This window comes from Nicotiana tabacum, chromosome 18, assembly GCF_000715075.1.
Source record: "Nicotiana tabacum cultivar K326 chromosome 18, ASM71507v2, whole genome shotgun sequence".
NCBI lineage: Eukaryota > Viridiplantae > Streptophyta > Magnoliopsida > Solanales > Solanaceae > Nicotiana > Nicotiana tabacum.
This window is the reverse complement of record NC_134097.1, coordinates 109488183-109509631: the sequence shown is the minus strand read 5'-3', so window position 1 is coordinate 109509631 and position 21449 is coordinate 109488183.

The following is a 21449-nucleotide window of genomic DNA, read 5'->3' as shown; positions in this document are numbered from 1 at the left end:
ATTTGAGACACAGTTACTGATTCGAAAATTAACTTAAAAGCTTGAACAATCTTTTTTTAAAATTAAATAGTATTTTCGAGAACCTATTGAAGTTGAATGTTGAATCTTAGCCTATTATTTTTGGGCTAGTTGGTTGTAAATTGAAATGTGAGCTATAAAATTGAAAAGTAGCGAGCTCAGTTGTTCTTATGTGAAATTTTCCCTTAAAAATTTGATTTGCAGAGTCATCAAAACTCACCTGTCATGGGTAATTATTTATATTTATCTAAATATTGTTAGCAGAAGTGATAATTATTTATATTTATCTAAACATAGGATACTGAAAGTTTACATAGCAAAACATATTGCCTTGGCTACATGCAATGCTAAAGAGAAGATTGAAGGCGACTCTTTTCTTTAATAAAATTCATGGCTAACACACCCATATTGGGTTATTTTCAAGATACCACATGTATTTTAACTGATAAAGATTGAAGGCAACATTTTCACGACTTGGAGATACCAGTCGATTTCCATATTTGCCATTTCTCCAGTTCTTATGTCTAATTTTGTCTTTGCCTTTGTACTTTTGCATAGCGAAATTTTAACTATACCATTATCATGAAGTGTTCCTAATATTTGATTTCTTAGATGCAATCTAAAGAAAAGCTGCATTATAATCCAAATACTCATCTAGTATTCTAAAGAAAAAAGAGAAAATGATCCTCTATAGCCCTTGAAAATTTAATTAGCCCATATTTTCTCCCATGGACCCGAAATAGCTTTTAGGCTTAATCTATTGACAAATTATAGCCACTATTTCCAATGCCTTTAGGCCCAATGCATTCTTCTTCCATAGCAACACCAACATACATCTTTTTCAAACTTCTCTTTTTTTCTTTGAGATCTCCTCCTCCTTTATTTAGATGCAAAAATATCTACCTTCTTGAGTAAGTTCCCGCAAAAGTCTAGCGGTGGTTGCCGCTTTCTTTGCTTTCTGTCCACTTTCAGATATAATATTACATGATTTTTTTGGATGATTTTGCAAGAAGATGGAAAATGGAGAAAATAAAATAGCCACGACCGGAGAAAAAAAAATTTCCGGCCAAGTTCACTGTCCTCCATTACCATCAGTGCTCCTTTATTTATACATTGTGTAATCAGTGTATAATAATGGTATAATATGGTGTATAATCAATGTGTATACATTTTACACTAGTGATACAATTATTATACACGTATTATGCAAAATTGGGCGTAAAAGATTACATTGGCTAAATTGAGTGTTGAGAATATTGTATATAATGTGTATATATTATGTATGAACATTTATATAAAAGGTGTATCTACACTGATATAATACATATACATTTTTTAATTTAATTCAGATTACAGTAGGTACATTGAGTGTTATGAATATTGTATATAATGTGTATATATTATGTATGCACATTTATATGAAAGATGTATCTACACTTATATAATACATATACACTTTTTATATAAATTCAATATTCATATAATTTTGTATATAAAGTATATAATAGTATATAATGTATATATGCAGTGCACATAGAATTTACAATTGTATATAAAGTAAATAATTAATATATTTTCCTTATATAAAATGTATAATTTTTCTCTCATAAATACTCTCAATCTTTCTTTCTTTTTAGATCTTATTTCTTTCTATTCAATTTGTCTGTTTATAATGCCTTATGTTTTTTCTTCTTTTCAATCTTTTTTCTCCTCTCTTTTAGTTCTTAATTCTTTAGGTTTGATAGTGGAATTGGGATGGATGAGGCTGATCCAAGGGTGCGTGAGTCTGCTTTTTGATGATTTATTATTTTTGGGATATGGGTAGATGGTGTGGTGGCAGCAGAGCATGGAGGTGGTAGTGGTGCCATGGCGGTAGCGACATCGGTGCAATAGTGGCAGGGCAATGGTGGAGCTTTTTTGTGTGGATGTCTGATAGATGGTGGAAAAGAAAAAATATATGCGGTGTGGTTGGTGGAATTTGGGCTGACCATTCTAATATCTTTTAGGCTACTAGATGTATTTGAAATTTTGTGGCTACCAGATGATATAAGTTTGCAGCGAGTGGCTACAAATGTATTTTTCTCAAGAAAAAATCTAACAGAAATACAAAAACGCAAAATATCTTTTTCTTTTTCTTTTGGATTTTTGATTTATTACACACTTTTTCAAATGTAAAATAGAAAGTACAATAATAATAAAAAACTCGACATTACCATACAAAACTAGAAGATAAAAGATGTTATAAAAAGAAAAACAGACTCAAAGCATAAAAAAATAAAAATAAAAATCTTCTTTAGCAACTCCTGAATAAGCGATCCTGAGGATGGTCCTGTGGTGTCTGTCATTGCTCAAACTCCAGTAAGTAGATCCACACTTGTATGAAAAAACTCAAACCAACGCTATGTGAGACAATAACATTCCCTACCAGACACATGCAAGACATGATTATAATGATTTTTCTAAAATTAACCTCTGTGGCTAAAAATGCAAGATTTGGCTAAGACCCCGCGAAGCCAAGAACCTAAACTCACTAAGAAGATCGGACCCTATGTGGGTTGCCCACGTATCACGCACCGAAAGACGAGAATCAGGTATGCGTAGTTCGGGCAGATTGGATACGAGCGAGAAATAAAATTAACAAATAACTTAGAGAAAATATATTTTTTTTGTCTTTTCTTGAAAAAATGATGAAACATGTAAAATCTTTTTTGGATTTTCTTTTTTTGTTTTTTATTTTTTGAAAAAATGATGGGGAAAGTGCAAAATTTTTTTGGATTTTTTCACTTTCATTTTTTTGTTTTTTTATTCTTGAAAGAGTGTCAAAGAAAATTATACTGGGCCCTACTTGATTCATTTTCACACTTCACCCTCTCTTTTTTTCGTTATTGGTCCGTCAAATGACCCTTTTACCTTTGAAGAAATGCAACATGTAGCACATAAGATGCATCAAGATGGTCTGCTATTTTGGGTACACCTGTCCTAGACGGACTCAACCCCTGTGTTGAGTCCCCAAAGTCAGATGCACGTGATGCAAACAAGCATTCCTACTAGGGATCCGACATGAGGCTATGTTATTCTAGATTTAAAAACCTTGATTTTTTTGTTCTAGACCTGGCTTACCCGAGCGGACAACTTGAGTCGAGGGGGGGGGAAGCAGCGTACCGGGAATACATAAGCTTCATCGACTTTGCAACTTATCCGAACCTCATTCTAAAATTGGAATATGACTCTAACAGAAGTCACACGAAGTGCACACTTCCCAGATGATTTAGAAGACTCAGAGAGATGAGAGTTTCGTAACAATTTATATATAGTCCGAACAATATCAAAGCGGTAAAAAGCAACATTTAGCACATTATGTTCAAACATGAAAAAAATCAGATAATAAATAAAGCCAATTATAACAGATATTCTAAGCTCGAATTCTGAACCCTGAACCAGAAGTTGTGGGTTCTTTTCCCCAGAAGAATCGCCAGAGTTGTCACACCTCCTTTTTCTACCTCCAGAAGGGTATAAAGGAGATTTTTTCAATTTAAGTGACAATCAAACAATGCTCTTGTAACGCACCTCTTTCATCACCAACTAGGCATCCAAAGCAAACATTCAATTTGAAGACTTTGGCCGAAGAATCAATGTCTGCTTTAAACATCCCTTTCTTTGTTGCTTCAGACCCAGCAAGTCCAACTCGGGGTTGCCATTTTACTTCTCCCACTGTATCTGAGTGTAACGAATTCGACACATCCACCATTGACTCAGGCCAGTGGATCAACTTCAAAAGTATGCTACCAATGTTTTTATGCATTTTGACCTACATAAAATATATGTGATGATGAAATGGGGATAGACGCTTGTGATATACTGAAATATCTTTTAGGTGAGAGAAAACCAGAAAGAGATATCTTTTATGTCAGAGAGAATTTCAAGAGAGAGATTTTAGGATATTAAAAGTTGTACATAATTTAATTAAATAGATAAGATTTTAAAATAAATTTTACTAAAAGTATTTTAGTTAAACAGTTGTAGGAAGTATAAATAAATCTTTAAAGGGTTGTATTTTATGTAAATTCCTCTAAGAGAATCTAGCTGAATCGACAAAACATGTCCTATTTATCACGTTTCCGAATTCCCACTGTCGGGACCATGATGGCGCCTAACATTTCACTTGCTAGGCAAGCCAAAGTTAGAATAATTTACTTCTTTTAACATTTTAGATGATAACGTTAATAATGAACTGAAATAACATATATGTTCTAAGTATAAATGCAAAAGCTAAACCAGCCAAACGTATATTACAATTCCTTGAACCTAGTGTCACAAGTGCACGAGCTTCTAAAATAATACATATAAGGGTCTTAAAAAAGTAGAAAGCTATTTGAATGAAAATATACAGCTAAAAAGAAAGAGGATGGGGACTCCAGGAGTTGCGGGCGTTGAACAACCGTACCTCAAGTCTCCGTCAATGTCTAATCCAGGCACGCTAATATCCACAGCTGGGACGAACTCCAAAATCTGCATCGTGTGCAGAGTGTAGTATCGGTACAACCGACCCCGTGTACTGGTAAGTGCAGAGCCTAACCGTCATAACCCATTTCCATTATAGATCATGATGGCGCCCAACACCATTGTCAGGCAAGCCAACGCGGAAATATAAATAAGTGTCACTTTACTTTACCAAAACAAGTACTACAATTTCTAAACTTGAAGGTAAAACAAGTGATAATCAGTAATGTACCCAAAAGAATAGTCTACTAATGTGTGTGCCAAGACCTGGTGTCACGAGTTGTGGGCAACTAGTAGAATATGCAAAAGAATAATTCTATCTTACTGTCCGAAATAGAATAGACAACAAGAATAAATCTATCCTATCCTATCTTCAATATACCAGTGACTTCCATCTTTCTTTCCCTCTATTTTTATATTTTCCCTTCTTCACTCTCTCTTTTTTTCTTTTTTCTTTTCTTCTTCCATAGCAACACCAACATACATCTTTTTCAAACTTCACTTTTTTTCTTTAAGATCTCCTCCTCCTTTATTTAGATGCAAAAATATCTACCTTCTTGAGTAAGTTCCCGCAAAAGTCTAGCGGTGGTTGCTGCTTTCTTTGCTTTCTGTCCACTTTCAGATATAATATTACATGATTTTTTTGGATGATTTTGCAAGAAGATGAAAAATGGAGAAAATAAAATAGCCACGACCGGAGAAAAAAAAATTTCCAGCCAAGTTCACTGTCCTCTATTACCATCAGTGCTCATTAATTTATACATTGTGTAATCATTGTATAATAATGGTATAATATGGTGTATAATCAATGTGTATACATTTTACACTAGTGATACATTTATTATACACGTATTATACAAAATTGGGCGTAAAAGATTACATTGGCTAAATTGAGTGTTGAGAATATTGTATATAATGTGTATATATTATGTATGAACATTTATATAAAAGGTGTATATACACTGATATAATACATATACATTTTTTAACTTAATTCAGATTACAGTGGGTACATTGAGTGTTATGAATATTGTATATAATGTGTATATATTATGTATGCACATTTATATGAAAGGTGTATCTACACTTATATAATACATATACACTTTTTATACAAATTCAATATTCATATAATTTTGTATATAAAGTATATAATAGTATATAATGTATATATGCAGTGCACATAGAATTTACAATTGTATATAAAGTAAATAATTAATATATTTTCCTTATATAAAATGTATAATTTTTCTCTCATAAATACTCTCAATCTTTCTTTCTTTTTAGATCTTATTTCTTTCTATTCAATTTGTCTGTTTATACTGCCTTATGTTTTTTCTTCTTTTTAATCTTTTTTCTCCTCTCTTTTAGTTCTTAATTCTTTAGGTTTGATAGTGGAATTGGGATGGATGAGGCTGATCCAGGGGTGCGTGAGTCTGCTTTTTGATGATCTATTATTTTTGGGATATGGGTAGATGGTGTGATGGCAGCAGTGCATGGAGGTGGTAGTGGTGCCATGGCGGTAGCGACATCGGTGCAATAGTAGCAGGGCAATGGTGGAGCTTTTTTGTGTGGATGTCTGATAGATGGTGGAAAAGAAAAAATATATGCGGTGTGGTTGGTGGAATTTGGGCTGACCATTCTAATATCTTTTAGGCTACTAGATGTATTTGAAATTTTGTGGCTACCAGATGATATAAGTTTGCAGCGAGTGGCTACAAATGTATTTTTCTCAAGAAAAAATCTAACAGAAATACAAAAACGCAAAATCTCTTTTTCTTTTTCTTTTAGATTTTTGATTTATTACACACTTTTTCAAATGTAAAATAGAAAGTACAATAATAATAAAAAAACTCGACATTACCATACAAAACTAGAAGGTAAAAGATGTTATAAAAAGAAAAACAGACTCAAAGCATAAAAAAATAAAAATAAAAATCTTCTTTAGCAACTCCTGAATAAGCGATCCTGAGGATGGTCCTGAGGTGTCTGTCATGCTCAAACTCCAGTAAGTAGATCCACACCTGTATGAAAAAACTCAAACCAACGCTATGTGAGACAATAACATTCCCTACCAGACACATGCAAGACATGATTATGACGATTTTTCTAAAATTAACCTCTGTGGCTAAAAATGCAAGATTTGGCTAAGACCCCGCGAAGCCAAGAACCTAAACTCATTAAGAAGATCGGACCCTATGTGGGTTGCCTACGTATCACTCCCCGAAAGACGAGAATCATGTATGCGTAGTTCGGGCAGATTGGATACGAGCGAGAAATAAAATTAACAAATAACTTAGAGAAAATATATTTTTTTTGTCTTTTCTTGAAAAAATGATGAAACATGTAAAATCTTTTTTGGATTTTCTTTTTTTCTTTTTGAAAAAATGATGGGGAAAGTGCCAAATTTTTTTGGATTTTTTCACTTTCATTTTTTTGTTTTTTTATTCTTGAAAAAGTGTCAAAGAAAGTTATACTGAGCCCTACTTGCTTCATTTTCACACTTCACCTTTTTTTTTTCGTTTGCCCGGAGCTATCATTGGTCTGCCAAATGACCCTTTTACCTTTGAAGAAATGCAACATGTAGCACATAAGATGCATCAAGATAGTCTGCTATTTTGGGTACACCTGTCCTAGACGGACTCAACCCCTGTGTTGAGTCCCCAAAGTCAGATGCACGTGATGCAAACAAGCATTCCTACTAGGGATCCGACATGAGGCTATGTTATTCTAGATTTAAAAACCTTGATTTTTTTGTTCTAGACCTGGCTTACCCGAGCGGACAACTTGAGTCGAGGGGGGGGGAGGCAGCGTACCGGGAATACATAAGCTTCATCGACTTTGCAACTTATCCGAACCTCATTCTAAAATTGGAATATGACTCTAACAGAAGTCACACGAAGTGCACACTTCCCAGAAGATTTAGAAGACTCAGAGAGATGAGAGTTTCGTAACAATTTATATATAGTCCGAATAATATCAAAGCGGTAAAAAGCAACATTTAACACATTATGTTCAAACATGAAAAAAATCAGATAATAAATAAAGCCAATTATAACAGATATTCTAAGCTCGAATTCTGAACCCTGAACCAGAAGTTCTGGGTTCTTTTCCCCAGAAGAATCGCCAGAGTTGTCACACCTCCTTTTTCTACCTCCAAAAGGGTATAAAGGAGTTTTTCCAATTTAAGTGACAATCAAAAGAAGATTATTTAAATTAAAATCAGAGTCGCCACTTGGGATAATTTAAGGTATCCCAAGTCACCGGTTCAAATCCCGAATCGAGGAAAGATTGACTCTGTTTTATAGTCCGCGAACACATAAATCCGGGTAAGGAATTCTGTTAACCCAGAAGAAGGTGTTAGGCAATTCCAGGTTCCTTGGTTCTAGCACGGTCGCTCAACTATTATTCTTGGTCTAATTATCTGATTTTAAACACTTTTAAATCTATGTGCCTTTTAACTTTTGAAAACCGTTTTTTCTTATTTAAAGAATTAATTCAAGGTTATTTAAAATATATCGCAAGCCACGCTACATGAAATGCACCCGTGATTCACGACGCGTTCTATTTAATCTTGATGGAAATTAGAACCGGGCCGCATGAAATGTACCCACAAATTTTTAGAAATTAAGCATCACAACTACGTCACGGGAACCGTACCCGTAGCCATGACAATTATTCAATTAACGCGCCTAAAGTAAACTACGAAAGTTCAAGGCATTTTCTATACTAATTTTTTATTTATGAGAGGGCCATAGACTATGTGATTGGATGGCACACCTCGATTTATTTGTAGAAAAATCATAATTATGTCCTGCGAACGTGTACATAATCACGATAACAATTTTAAAACGCGCCTAAAACATCTTCTACGAATATGACGAAATATAAGTGATAAAAATATTAAGAGTCTAATTTTTTTTTACATATTATATCCAATCCCTAAGGCCATTCAAGCAATTCATGACAAACTTAGCCTAAACAATTTACTAACTTGCTTGGTATTAAACAATAATTTTGAGCTAGAAAACACAAACTAATAAATTACTTAAAATAAATTTAGACCAACAATGATGCAAACAAAAATAATCAACATCATTCATAACTTGAACCAACTAACTGCCGCATGATCAAACAAAATCCCGTAAAATTTAATAAAACAAAATTGCATGATCAAATAGAAAAAAGGAAGCTTGAACCAACTGACCGGATCAAGAACAACGACGGAAACCTCGGAACTTCACCCTCAAACCACTACCTCAGACAACATCAACATGTTATTTTTTATACAACTTGGCAAAAATAGATTCGACAGTTTTGATGATTATCGCCGGTTTTCTGTTCATTCGCCGTCAATGGTGTGAATCCGGCGAAATAATGACAGTAGAGGGGAAAGAAATGACATGAACAATGGTTAAGAACAGGAGTGATAGTCATGGCCGTCCTCCGGTCATCACCTCCGGAAGCGACATCCATGGAAAGGGTGAGAGCTGGGCGGTTTCCAGCAATGACAGCTAAGAAGCTTGAAAGTCTGGTGTGTTGCTGATTTCTGGCGTATTTTGTGTATGTGTACGTTTATATGGGTGTGTTTTATTTTGGGTTTTCAAGGTTTGAAGATGCTTAAGATGGTGAAGAACGATGGGGGAGGTCGTGTATTTGATTCTCTGAAGAAGAAGCAGGACGATGGGAAGATTTTGGAAAAAATGGTGGATCTTAGCTTTGTGCGTATATGTCTGTTTAGGTGTTAGATCTAATGGAGAAGATGATCTAATGGTCTACTGTGTATTCCCCATTCAGAAAACGGCTGGTCTTCTCCTTAGTCTTAGGTCTATCTCTTTTTTTGTATTTTTCTGTATTTTCAGCTCTTTTCTTAGGGGTTTAGGTTTGTCAGCTCTGGATGGAATTGCGGACTTGTGTGTGTAGGGATCTAGGTCTAGAGTCTTGTTTGCTTTATAGGGTTTTTTTTTAGGTTAAGGGGTATGCGCCTAGGGATTATGGGTTAGGTCCAAAAATTAGGCCTAAAAATGGGTTGCTCGAGCCCAAGTTTCATTCTTTCTCCGCGAACGAGACTAAAATACGACCTCATTTATTAATTAGTCCTACTTAAGTAAAACAATTGTTAAAATAAGACTGACCGTTAAAACAAACTATTTTTGGTACTTTTCAAGATTAAAAATGACTACAAGACATTAATGAAATTATGTTTTTTGTAATTTTTATTTTCTTGTAATAAAATAAAGTAATAGAGTCAAAATTAGTTGAAATAGCGATATTAGGCCTAAATTAAATATTTATGTGCTAAAATATAAAAAATCTTGGGGAGGGTAATAAGTCACATGTCTACACTAGACATGGTCGAATTTCAACAGTGGGGACATTTGTACAAAGTGGATGTGCCCAAGGTCTATGAAGATGAGGTCCAAAGTTTCTATCCAGACCTCTTTACTGTTGAAACTGACCATATCTGTGCTTTGGTCAATGGAATTGATATTGTTTTAGATGCTGCTCTGCTTGGAGACACACTTAAGGTCCCTGCTGATGGTATGTCCTTTGTCAAGAATGTGTGTGGCTCAAATTTTAGTAATGCTATTGTAAAGGAAGGCGCAGTCCAACGAGGGGGTTGGTGCATAAGAAAGCTCTGCTTCCTATTTATCAACTCCTGTTTGGGTTGGTAAATAAGGTCCTTCTACCCCGTGCTGAGAGGAGGCCCATCACTTCCAAATCTGATCTGTATTTGATAGAAGCACTGGATGGGTTCTGATCTGTAAATCTGCTAGCCATAATGATTGAGCAAAGGCAAAAGGTGGCAATTTTCAAAGATAGAAACCATGGTCTTCCTTATGGATTTCTTCTCACGCATGTCTTCAAGTTCCTTGATGTGACTTTAGGACAACCCAAGATAGGGACCAAGAAGCAGACCTTCTCTCAAACTACTTTAGAGGAATGTGAATGTGTTGAAAAAGGTGGAGGGATAGGAAGCACTTCAACAATCTCTCAGCTTAACAATACCCAGAATAGTGCTACTGAGGAGATTAGGAAGTTGAAGGCAAGGAATGCCATTATGGAGAATTAGCAGGCTCAAGGGGCACCGGGGTCAAAAGAAGAGGTCGCTCGTCTGACCAAAGAAAATGCTGATCTCAGGCAACAAGTGGAGAACCTGAAGGAGAAACTGCTCGCAGAGCAAACGCCGGCCAATGCCCAAATTGATATTGTTCTCAACACTCTTGATGTATCTTCTAAACCCTCTCCTTCTAGTGTCCCCTAGGCTAACCCTTCAATGACTAGTTTCTGGATTATCTCTTTTGTTTTTTGATGACTCTATGGCAGTTGTTTTTGTTTTTCTTTTGTGGTGTGGATGGAATTTCCTTGTACTGCTCCTGATGATAACAGTCCAAATTTGCCTTTGCTGTAATAGCAAAGGCTTATGATTTATCAAAACTATCCTCTTTTGTTGTTTAATTCTTATGTTTCTCTGCTTCTCTTCTCTATCATGTTGTGTGCACATATGTGGCATGAGTTAGCTAGGCTAGACTTCTTTATGCTGATTGCTTGTTTGTGTATTTTAATTGATGCCAAAAGGGGCAAGTATAATTGAAACAAGGATCTGATTAAGGGGGAAGCATAAAGTCAGGGGGAACTTGTGAAGTTCCTGTTACTTCATCTGATTTATTTTGCTCTAAATATGTGTTATCAATTTTTAAGTTTGTCATCATCAAAAAGGGGAAAATTGATGGGTTTACAGTACCTTAGCTTTATGTGTTGATGATCTAACAAACTTACTATCAAATAACCAGATAAGGAACTTAACACACTTGGTACACAACTCAAATCAACGGACTCCAGCTAATGTGAGTTGCCATGACTTCAGAAGATAAAGAATCAACACAGGGACCTGATCCCCTTGTGATTCCCTGAAAGCAATACGAAGTCAACTGTCTACAGCTGGAAAGTGACTGCCTGCACTGTACAAGCAAACAGTGCAGTACAGTACTGCAGTCTCTCTCATTTGGCCAACCAAGTGATTACATCATTCAAGTGTTATCATCCAAATTGTATTAACAAAGAGCATTACAACAAAATATCACTTGAACACTTGAGAATTCATTCAAGCACTTCAACCATTCTTCAGTTGAGCATTCAATTCTCAAGTGCAATCGAGAACAAAGTACAACACTACTACGGACCAGTTCCTACAACAAGTATCTTGTATGTCCTTAGTTGAGTTGTAACTTTGTATTAGTTCTTCATTGTAATTCCTACTTTGCTTATCTAGAAGCTTTAATTAGGAACCCCTTGTAAAACCATAAATCTTCAGTGTTTGTATTATGACTAGAGTTAATCATGAGTTGAAAGTCTTTGTAATATGTATATTGCAAAATGGCTTGTAATAGGTGTATTACAAGTTAGTGAGAAATTAAGAGTTTAATTCTTAGATTGCATAGGTTGTAATCTAAAAGTTGCTCATAGTGAAGTTGAAATCCTACCAGTGTAAGTCGTGGTTTTTTATCCCCTTGAGCAGAGATTTTTCCACCTAAAAGTTTCCTGTCCCATTTACTTACTGTTTCATTAGAACTACCAGTGGAAACCTATAGAGAACATGGTCTTTACATAGTTTGGTGGACTCATATATTCTATCAACGTATAATTCAAAAAATCAACAAGTAGTGCAACTTACTTATAACTCCATCTATTAACACGTATTCCATAAATCACAGTAGTGCCCTGTAATTACCATATGTACAACTGAGCTCATTGTATTTTGCTTCAAGAATTTCCAAGAGTTCCACAATATCAAAACCAGATTTATTCACATCCGATGCACTATCGTTAGGATCCTTATTGTCACAATCAATATAGACACAATCACATGAAGCAAAGTCGTCCTCAGCAACAACACCTATTCCATTGCAACTGAAACTGCATTCTCCAGCTCCATTCTCATCAGCAGACACTAAATTACTGGAGCAAGATGAAATCATTTCCCGTTTCCCACCATTTAGCTCATAAAGAATCCTCATTGTCACAATCATATAGACATCGATCACGCGAACGCAAGAAGGCAGACTGAACTTATTATGTGATAAATACAACTCATTATGTGATAAATACAACTCCAGGGGCATAGACCACTCATACATTTGGCATGCATGAGGAAGAATTTTCTCAATAGGAAGCAATAAATGTTGAAATTTATTACTCCCTCCGTTCTAATTTATGTCAACCTATTTGATTGGGCACGAAATTTAAGAAAAAATGAATACTTTTAAAATTTGTGGTCCTAAACAAGTCAAAAAGGGGCTCAGAGTATTTGTGTGGTTATAAAAGCTTCTCATTAATGGTATAATAGTAAGTTTAAGCTAAATTATTACCAAATTTAGAAAGGGGTCATTCTTTTTGGAACGGACCAAAAAGGAAATATGTTCACATAAACTGGAACAGAGGGAGTACATACGTAGAGCCGTTGCAGCGGAAATTAAACAAGAAACGTATCTTCAGCCATAATTGTTCAAGTATCGTAAAGTCGTCTTGGAAGAACCTTGATAGAAACCTAGGAGTCTTCAAGCTTGTTCTTATCATAGGATGCTAGATTGATAGTCACGAGCGTATTTATAGGTAGGCTATGGACTCTTATGCAAATACTTTAGCCCTAGGTATTTCTCCATAAATTATGATTGCCCTAGGAACTCTTAATAAAAAAATATTTCTTTCCATTAAAGAAACTACTATATATGCATAATAATATCTGATATATTATTTCCTTTGGAAGACAAGATAAATAATTTATTACCTTATATGTGGGCTATACTAGAGGTCTCTAGAAGAGACGGTAAATTTCTAACATTCCCCCACTTGGCCCACATGTTAAAATCAGATAATCCTTTATGAGAGATAAACATATTATATGACCATAGACTTTATCACTCAACTAAAAGTTATGTAACAATCACTTTAACTAGAACATATCATTACATGAATTACGATGGTCATGCTCTTAAACAAACAATTCCTTCCATGTATTATAATGTACAATATGTTCCAACAAAGTGTCAACAACTTTATGAATGAACTTAAAATAAGTCACTCAGAGTCCAACTTTACTGATCCAATGATCACAAAATAATACATGAAAAAAATCAAGTGTGCACTGTCATGTATATCAAAATAAACATAATGTCTAAACAAACTGTTAGAGGATAAAGCAAGGCTAAATTGAGCTACTAAGACCTATATAGGTTACATAATCCTTGAAAATATTAGCCAACAGACCTTTAGTCATAAGATCAACAATCAATCAAAGTAGTAATCGCATCTTGCTTCTTCACATAGTCTCTAACCATCAAGTAATTTATGTCGGTGTGCTTGTTTCGGCTGTTACTTTTATTATTCTTAGAAAAGAACACTATAGCTTAATTTTCACATAAGATTCTCAATGACCTTGAAATGGAATCGACAATCCTAGGCCGGAAATAAAGTTTTTCAACCATAAAGCCTGTGATGTAGCTTCATAGCATGCTATAAATTCAGCTTCCATTGTGGATGTTGCAACAATGGTTTGCTTGACACTTCTCCAAGACACAACACCTCTAGCAAGAAGGAGATTGTATCCTGAAGTAGATTTACCAGTGTCTTTGCATCCACCCAAATCAGAGTCAGAATATTCAATCACCTTCAATGAGTCAGAGTATTTGTATGTGAGATTATAATCCTTGTTCCTAGAAAATATTTCAAAAACCTTTTTACCAGCTTTCCAATGGTCAAGACCAGGGTTACTTTGATATCTGCCAAGCATTCCTACTGCAAAAGCAATATCAGGTCTAGTACTGACCTGTGAATACATAAGGCTCCCAACAAGTGAAGCATATGGGATGTCTTTTATTTTTGCCTTTTCCAACGCATTTTGTGGACATTGATTCAAAGATAATTTGTCACCTTTAATTATAGGTGCTGCTATAGGTGAACATTTTTTCATTCCGAATATTTCGAAAATTCTTTCAACGTAGGTCTGTTGAGACAGTCCAAGTAATCTTTGGGATCTTTCTATGTGTATCTCTATGCCAATGATATAAGAGGCTTCACCCATATCCTTCATCTCAAAATTCTGGATAAGGAATTTTTTTAGTCTCGTAAAATAATCCCATATCACTACTTGCAAGCAAAATGTCATCCGCAAATAAGACTAGAAAAATATATTTGCTCCCACTTATCTTAAGGTATATACACTGATCAATGATGTTCTCCATAAATCCAAATGAAGAAACAATAGTATGAAATTTAATATACCATTGACGGGAAGCCTGCTTTAGCCCATAAATGAATTTATTCAACTTGCAAACAAGGTGAGTTTTGTCCTTATCACAAAATCCTTTAGGTTGACACATGTATACCTCCTCTTCAAGATCTCTATTCAAGAAAGTTGTTTTCACATACATTTGATGTAACTCTAAATCGGAATGAGCTACTAATGCCATGATTATTCTTAATGAATCCTTCTTTGATACTGGAGAGAAGGTTTCATGGTAGTCAATGTCTTCCCTTTGAGTAAAACCTTTGGCTAGAAGTTTGACGTTATATCATTCAATATTACCAGATGAGTCTCTTTTAATTTTAAAGACCCATTTGGAACCTATAGTAGAGGCTTCCTTTGGTAATTCAACGAGATCCCAGACTTTATTTTTAGCCATAGATTCTAACTCTTCTTTTATGGCATCATACCAAAGTTTGGAGTTTTCTCCACTCATGGCTTGTGAAAACGATCATGGATCATCTTTTAGTCCAATATCATAATCAGACTCTTGGATATATACAACATAGTGACTTGAAATTGCTAGCTTTTGAACTCTTGAGGATTTTCTTACTCCCACTATTTCAAACACTTCTTCAGTGGGTTCAGGTAAAGCAGGTTGATCTTCATATGGCCCCTCAAGTGGTGGTGGATATTGAACTTGTTCTTATTCAGATAATCTATGAGAATTTTTCTAAGCAACATTGAAGTTCCGAATATATAAAGGTACCATAGGTGGTTCCCTTATTTCTTCCAATTACGCCTTTTGAGTCAAACCACTCCCACTTTCTTTATGTTCCTCAAGAAATTTAACATTTCTAGCCTCAACAATTTTAGGAGAATGAGAAGGACAATAAAACCTAAATCCCTTAGAATTAACTGCATAGCCTATAACTAACTGCTTATTGTCCTTTCATCCAACTTCTTTAGTCGTGGGTTATAAACCCTCACTTCAATTGGACATCCCCAAACGTGTAAATTATTTAAAATAGATTTACATCCTTTCTATAACTCAAAGGGTTTCTTGGGGACAACCTTGGATGGAACCCTATAAAATATATACGACGAGTTTTAAGGCTTCACTCCATAAGGATAAAGGTAAACTTGATCTGCTAATCATTCTTTCTACCATGTCCATTAATGTCCGGTTCCTTCTTTCTGCCACACCATTTTGTTGTGGTGTTCCTGGCATGGTATATTGGGCAATTATACATTCACTTTTAGGGAACTCAGCAAATGGACCCTTAACTTGTCCCTTATCTGTGTACCTACCATAATATTCTCCGCTCCTATCAGATCTTTCAATTTTGATCTGAGCACCAGTTTGTTTCTCTACTTCTATTTTGTAAACTTTAAAAGCATCAAGTGCTTCTAATTTGTTAAACAGGAAATAGAGATACATATATCTTGAATAGTCATCAATAAACGAGATAAAATATCTCTCACCATTCAAGCAAGGGGTAGGAAAAGGTCTACATATGTCTGTATGTATGATCTCAAGTAATTGAGAACTTCTTTTGGCACCTTTAATTGATTTGTTGGTCTGCTTACCCTTTATGTAGTCCACACAAGTCCCAAAGTTAGAAAAATCAAGAATTTTTAGAACTCCATCATTAACCAACCTTTGGACTCTTTTGATAGAGATGTGTCCCAATCTCTTATGCCAAAGACTTGATGATTTCTCATTGATAATACATCGCTTAGTGACAATTTCTTTGTCATGCAAGGTTAAAACATTGCATTCAAATGTGAGGTGTCGCTCAAGTTTATATAAATTTCCAAAACCAATATCTTTATTATTTTTTAAAAGTTTCACAGAAGGATAATGAAAATTCAAATCATATCCCGGCCTCGGCTCCTTCATTCCCGGAATTGTGGAACCGCACTCGTAAGTATACAATTTGCTTCTACTTTTATTAAAGATCATTCCTCGTCATTATTAAATTTTCTTCCTTTACCTGCCTCACCGATTCGGTGGATTCCCCCTAGGGTTAAGAGCTTGGACCAATGGGTTCAGAAAATTTTGGACGTTACTACTCCCGAAACCCGCTCGTGGAAAGAGCTGCCTTTGAAATATGGGTGGAAGGCCAAAAATCATGGTAAGTGAACTCATCTCATCCTTACCTTTTCTTATGAGAAATCTATCTGATTCTTCTCTCTTGTTGAATATAGGTCTACCCTAAGGCTTAGTTGTCGTCCCCAAAGAGGACATTTTGGCTGATCCTACTAATGTGGTGAGGCTGATGCTGAAAGCTTTTTCACAAATAGGCATCTCCAGGCCTGCTGCTGGTGCAAGTGCTTCTTCTTGGAGTCCATAGACAGATAACAAGCAACCAAAAAGAAGGTGTCCCTCCGCGGCCAGGGGAAAGAATAAGAGGGCAAAGAATTCCACCCCTAAGTCGTCCCCAGAAGTCGTGGTAACGAGCTATCCGCCCGGGCCGGCCATGATACCATGATGATTGGCATTGATGGAGAAGCTATTGAGGAGGGAGCTTCTTTACATAGAAGACGACGACCTTCCTCAACTCAACAGACTGTTCAATCCGTTAAGTTAGTTACACCAACCGAGGACGATGCCTCGGCGCTCTAGGGGGAGTTTGAAATAGTGGAAAATACCAACTCCTATTTTCGAATCCCAATCGTTGTGCCCGGTATTGTGGGTCTGAGTATCGGGTCCTTACAGTCTTAGGTTGATGAGCAACCAACAACTAGCACTGCGCCTTCCGCAATTGCTTCTCACCCTTTGACGCCATCAGTTTCATCCCCTTCTTCACCAACTCTTCCTCCAGCAACTGCTACATCATCTCCATATTTCGTATCTATCCGAGAAGAGGATGTTTCTCTCCTCCAATCCCCAATTCATGGGAAATTAGGGTAAAATTATGCAACCCCTTCAGAAGATCCGCAACAGAGGAGGAGCGTTACTCTCTCGGTCTCTAGGAGATTCAATTTGCTGTCTTGGACGGTAGAACTTGCAAACTATCTGAAACTTTTGGCTTCAGAAAAAGATTGGGAAAAGATACATGCTCTCTCAGGAGAGTGCTTGTTGAACAATGCCATGCACAACGCTACAGCGGTACACTCTTTATTTCCTTTATCATTTCTCCTGTCTTTGATTGATAAATATCTTGAGTTTGTCTTTCTGTTTTGAAGGCCTATTTGCTTGCTTCCGAGGGACTCTAGAGGTAGATTCAGAAAAAGATGAACTTACCTCCGGGCGGGGTCAACTTTTGGCCGAGCGGGACCAACCTACTACTCGCGTCTCTGAACTGGAAGCCAAAGTTGTTGAGGCCATTGTGTTGGAGGCTCATTGCAGAAAGCTAGCAAGAAGTGTAAACCCTTAGCCAAGATATTGTCCCGCTGAGGGTTCAATTTGAAAAGGCCAAGGCCAAATGGGCTGAAGTCCATAGTATCGTTCTTGCTGCATCCGATTGCGAGGCTGCCTCTGCTGAGAGATTGACCAACTTGAAGGCAACCCTTAAATCTAAACTGAAGAGCTTCCTGATGTGAGGCTGAAATATGCCCAATTGGAGAAGAAGTATAAGAAGATCATTGAGCATAATAGAGTTTTCATCTATACTGTCCGCGAACTCGACGTTAGCCTCAAGTTCATTAGATCTACTAGGGAAAACCTTTCTGCTGAGGTTGACCAACTTAAAGAAAAACTCAAGCGTCGAGCGGCTTCCTTCATTGTTGAAAAAACTTATGTTATGTACAACATGAGGAGAAAAATCTTGGAAGAGGCTAAAGCGGGCATCATTGACTTTGATGTCGAAATCGTTAAAGCCCGTGAGCTAGAGATAGTTGCTAAAAGTGGTCTCTCGGCAGGGTTTGATGCTTTTGGTTCTTCTGGTTCTGATTCTAAAACCTCAAGAACTGAAGAGGAACCAGAGGGCGCAGATGTTGAAGGCTAAACTGATGAGGGCAAAGATGTTGAGACATCGGTGGATCTACCCACTTCCCCTGTGGGAGTGTACGCTTCTCTTCCTCCGGGTTCTGGAGATGCAACAGATTAGCTTTTCCTTTCTCTTCCCAAATTTGTACCTGTGCCATTTTGGCACATTTATTGTGAATAAAAACATCTTTTGCTCAAGTATTGCATGAGTCTTTCTACGTACTTTTGTCTGAACATTTATTAAAGTTTTAATCTTTGCATTCTTTCTTGCTTAAGTGTTTTGCACAAGTTTTAATGTTTGTGTATGATTATGTAAAGCCTTGGGTGTAGTTTCCCCCAAAAGCATTTGGATTTCGGGCACAAGTTCTTCCGAAATCAACCCTTTTATCGTGAGGGTTTTATAAGAGAGGGCACTTTTATGTTGACAATGCTTTTGAAGAAGACGTCTCCTATTCATTATGGTACTTGCATTTGAAGTACGTATTTAACTTTTAAATGACAGAACAGATTCATCGTTCAGATAGAAACAAGATAGAAATAAAAGGACTTTACTTTATTCCTTCCATTGTCAAAAGGCACATAAGCATTCATTATGCTAAAAAAATTGCCATTTTTTGTGGCTAACTTGTACAACTTGTTTCTACGGGGCTGGCTGTGCAATCCCCGGTCCCGATGATACAACTATGTTTCTTGTTTTCCTATTCGGTCGACGTGGCAGTCATTGTTTCTATATCCTCATATCATTCCCCCTAGTGTTCGAATGCGAAAATTGCGAATTTCAACACTGGAAGTTTTGCACCTTCGAGAACTGCACTAATGAATTACTAGATAATCTTCGGTTCGGTAACAAACTTCACTTCCCCTTAAAAATTTATGCTATCGAGCCAAAGACTATTTGACAATCCCCTAATGGTTTGCACTTGTGAATGGTTAGGTAACCTTTGTTCGATAGCAAACTTACCTTCTAGTAGGAATTTTGCTATCGAGCGAAAAATTATCTAACCGTCCACGTGGTTCTTCGCTTGTGCACCTTGTTATTAGAAGATCTTATTACTGCTGTTGAAACTTTTCTTCGTACTATGCTTTCCATTATTGCCACGTTAAAAACCTTGCAAGAAAAACCCAATTGATACAAAAACTAGACGAAGGGAAAACAAGTGCAGCATATACTTTCAGTATAGGTGGTGTTCATCACCAATAATATCTCTTGAGGTGTGCCACTTTTCAGTTGCTTGGAAAATTTTCTCCATCCTGATTCTCCAATTCGTATGAACCTTTCCCGGTGATAGCTGAAACTCTGTAGGGGCCTTCCCATGTTGGACCTAGCTTCCTAGCGTTGAGTTGCTGGGTGTTTTGAGTTACTTTCCTTAGAACCAAGTCTCCCACTTTGAAATAATGGAGGTTAGGTCTTCGATTGTAATATCTTTCTATTCTATGCTTTTGGACAACCATTCTTATATACCAAGTCCTTGCACTCATCGAGTAGCTCCAAGTTGACTAACATTGCTTCTTGTTTGTCTCTTCACTTTTCTGGAAATATCTCAAGTTAGGCTCCACTACTTCTACCAGGATTAAGGCTTCTGCTCCATATACAAAGGAGAAAGGAGTTTCTCCTGTACTTGATTTTGCCGTCGTTCAGTACACCCATAGCACTCCAGGTAGTTCCTCATGCCATTTAACTTTAGCTGTTTCCAATCTCTTTTTGATATTTTGTGTAATCAATTTGTTCGTTGCTTCCGCCTGACCATTTACGCTCGAATGGTAGGGCGAAGATGTGATTCTTTTAATTTTCAAGTCTTCAAGGAACTTTGTGATTCTTGCGCCTATAAATTGTGGCCTATTATCGCAGGCTATCTCCTTTGGTATTCCGAATCTACAAATTATATTCTCCCACAAGAAATCCACCACTTTAGTTCATCGATCTTCTGATAAGGACCTGTTTCAACCCATTTAGAATAGTCAGTCAAAATCAAAAGAAATCTTACCTTGCCAGGGGCCGGCGGCAGTGGCCCGGCGATATCCATTTTCCACTCCATGAACGGTCATGGAGACAGAACTGAATGCAATGGTTTTGCTGGTTGATGTACCAGTGGTGCGTAACGTTGACACTTATCGCATTTTTGTATGAAAACTTTGGCGTCCTATTCCATTCGGGGCAAATAGTATCCTTTCCTTACCAATTTTAGTACCAAGGAGTCGGCGCCCCAATGATTTCCATATATACCTTAATGGGCTTCTTGCATAACATATTTAGCTTCGGAAGCTCCCAAGCATCGAGCCAACGGGCCTTGGAAAGATTTCTTGTACAGTTGGCCTCCTTTGAAGCTATATCGTGCTGCATTAGCGTGCAGCGCCCGGTATGCCTTGGAGTCTTTGGTCAACTTCCCGTGTTTGATATAATCAATTATCTCATTCCTCCAATCCTAGACGAAATTAGTCGTATTCACTTCATAGTACGCATCCAGAACTGAGTGCATAAGCTGTACTATCATCCTAGAATCTGATCCCTTCATTTTGTTGATGAACCGAGGTTAGCTAATGCATCCGCTTTCGCATTTTCTTCACTTAGGATATGCGTAATTGACCACTTCCGAAATCGATCAGAAAAAACTTAATAGGGATATATACGTTTTAGGTAAGAGAAAATCTTAAGAGAGATATACAAAAATATATTTTAAGTATGAAAATATCAAAAACAAATATACACTAATACATTGCATATTTGTATATTATATTGTATATATAAATATATAT